The sequence below is a fragment of the Lithobates pipiens genome, unplaced genomic scaffold (genome assembly GCF_037356315.1).
Source record: "Lithobates pipiens isolate NorthernLeopardFrog02 unplaced genomic scaffold, aLitPip1_a1.2 Scaffold_24, whole genome shotgun sequence".
In the NCBI taxonomy this organism is placed as follows: Eukaryota; Metazoa; Chordata; class Amphibia; order Anura; family Ranidae; genus Lithobates; species Lithobates pipiens.
In genome coordinates this window covers 11,916,899-11,920,194 of record NW_027507786.1, presented here as the reverse complement: position 1 = coordinate 11,920,194, position 3,296 = coordinate 11,916,899, and positions in this window count along the sequence as shown.

Sequence of the window (3,296 nt, the reverse complement as noted above, 5' to 3'; positions counted from 1 at the left end):
CTTAGGATTCCCACAGAGCAATGGGAAATCGAGGGAGCATGGCAGAAGTAATAGTATAATAATCATTTTTATTCGACTAGGCAGATTTCCTTTAACGGCTACTGAGATAAAATATCAGCCATATAAAAGGAGTGCATTGTTTTTAGTGGGTCAGCCAACTCTAAACTTCCATTGTGAAAGAAAAAAAACTAAGAGTGGTAAAGCACAACCACCATGTAGCACCACAAAGCGGGAAGTAGAGGCTTTTTACAACACTTCCAAAATCCCTGCCAGTTTTTCCAATAGAATTATGTGGAATCTGTGCCAGTACTTCCAATGGTACCTGCAGAATCCCTTCCAAAGAGTTACAATCGTTGTCAGGACTTCCCAAGTTCACAGAACAAGTTCCCAGAATCAACACTGGGCATGTCCTCTGACCAAAAGTGTATTTAAGCCCTAGTGCCGTGAGATTACCTGACTGTTGCGGACCTGAGTTGACCCCGACTACTCCTCTGCCTGCCAAGACAATCCTGGACCCGACTATTCTGCCTGCCAAGACCCCTGCCTGGACCCGACTACTCTTCTGCCTGCCAACATCCCTGCTTGGACCCAACTACTCTTTTGCCTGCCAAGATCCCTGCCTGGACCCGACTACTCTTCTGCCTACCAAGATCCCTGCCTACAACCGACTACTCTTCTGCCTACCAAGATCCCTGCCTACAACCGACTACTCTTCTGCCTACCAAGATCCCTGCCTACAACCGACTACTCTTCTGCCTACCAAGATCCCTGCCTACAACCGACTACTCTTCTGCCTACCAAGATCCCTGCCAACAACCGACTACTCTTCTGCCTGTCAAGATACCTGCCTGGATCCGACTACTCTTCTACCTGCCAAGACCCCTGCCTGGGCCCGACTACTTTTCTACCTGCCAAGATCCTTGCTTGGACCCAACATCTCTTCTGCCTGCCAAGAATCATGCCTGGACCGGACTACTCTCCTGCCTGCCATCTTGTACTGCAGTTGCCACCACAACCTAGTGATAGCTGCAGTGAAGCAAACTGGGACAGCTAAGGCCTGTTGCCCATCTCCAACTCCAGGAGTTCTGGTGAAGACTGACTGCCACTTAGACCCCATGTCTCGGGTAAGCCAGCAATACCTGCCAGGCGGCCACCAGTATATAATACTGGTAAAATCTAGCACCTATCAAAATTCCGAGCATCAGTAACATTCTGGCTGCATCTAGTATACAAACTGGGATGTTTGGGCATTCAGATATCCCCAGGAGACTGTTCCATGAAGGGGGGGGGGGGGTACTCACTGGCCGACTCCTCTACGTAGGACAGATATCCCTTGTTGACTGCTCTATGGAGGACAGTTGTGAAAACCTAGTCCAATTACCATTCAAAAGACATTTGCAGCATTTATAAAGCTGCAGTTTTTATTAGAATAATCCCTGGTGATCCTGCCATAAAGGCTCCTGTTCAGGCACTTCTGGTTATAATGTGACAATGCCCTCCCAGTTGGGCACCTGCATTGTCAGCCAGGATTCCAATGGTGACTACAAGTGGTCCATTGTTGTCACCATCCTCACCGCCTCTCAGATGCTCTCACTGAAGAGCAATCCAAATGCAGAGACCAAAGCTGGTGTAAACGAGCCCTTCGGAGGGGGACATCTGAACAAACACCGCCTCCAAGTCCAACTCAATAAATGATAAAATTGTTACTTTTGTATAACAGAAAGAAAATATTAATAAAAACACATTTAAAAAAAAAAAAAATAAAATAAAATAATAATAATAATAATAATAATAATAACATAGCAGCCAATATTTATGCTGCATTCGCACCTGAATGTAGCAGGAAAACGCGTTTGTTCCCACACGCGGGATTTTTTTGGCGTGTTTTTTCACGTGTTAACGGGTGTCGTGTCCTACGAGCGACAAACGCCACCCCAAAGCATCTTCAGAGCCTTTTCAGTCACGGAACGCCGGGCGCTTTCTCAGTGCGCGTTTTAGCGAGGCTAAACTCGTGTTTGCTATCCGTGCTTTGGGTGCCGTTAAGAATTATTGGCGCCACAAGCGCGACCCATGATTGCAGTGTTTCCAGAAACGCGTTGCAAAACCCATTTCTCTGTGTTTCCATTTCACATTTAGGAAACATGCAGGTATGAACGCAGCATGGGGGGGGTTCACACCGGTGCAATTCGCATGCAGTTCTGTGAGCTGCGATTTCAGCCCATTCACCACACCAAAAGTAGTGCATTCACCAACATACTGCAAAAACGCATCACATGGTACTTTTGTACCAATGCGATCTGGTGCGGGCAAAGGCACTGAATTTGGGGTGTCGTTAACTTATTGACACCTGCTGCAGATCACAACTGAAGTGTATTTTGAATTTGGTGCAGGAACACGGGTAGATCGAGCCCCGAGTCAGCTTTCAGACTAACGCAGTGAGGTTTCCCGACACCGCAGCAGAGCAGTATACCCGTGGGGTTTTTGGTTTGGTGCGGATTAGCTGCGCCTTCCCATTCCTGCATGCTGCATCTTTGGTGCGCTTTCAGAAAGCACCCCAAAAAACGCAGGACCCAATAGAACTCTGTGGGAAAGCGCAGCTAACCTGTACCAAACCTGCAGGTACACTGCAGTCAAACGACACGGCTTCAGTCTGAAAGCAGCCATACTCCGAAAACATTCAGCAGCAGTCAACTTTGAACTTAACCCCTTCTATCCCAGTAGATTAAAAAAACTGGAACTAAGCCCTGGTTCACATTGATGCGATTTGGCATGCGATTTGACATGACAATGTACCTGCAGGTTTGGTACAGGTTAGCTGCGCTTTCCCTTAGAGTTCTATTAGGTCCTGCATTTTTGGGGTGCTTTCTGAAAGCGCACCAAAGATGCAGCATGCAGGAGTTCTTGACATGTCAAAAATCACATTGCCAAATCAGCGGCCATTGCCCACAATGGAACCGTCCGAATCGGTATGGCGCGACTTTTGCGGCGCCACACCAATTCCCAGAAGTAGTTTCTGTGCTGCTTTTTGCGATTTCAGGTGCGATTTCAATAGACATCTGTGTAGGTAAACCCTGCACACAGGGGGGGACTGAAAACTCATGGGGCCCCCGGGCAAAAGGAGATTATGGGGCCCCCGGGCAATAGGAGAAGATTATGGGGCCCCCAGGCAATAGAAGATTATGGGGCCCCCGGGCAATAGGAGGAGATTATGGGGCCCCCGGGCAATAGGAGATTATGGAGCCACACAGTATACACACACAGAATACACTGAAAAGGTATTGGAGAGTTGGGGCAGC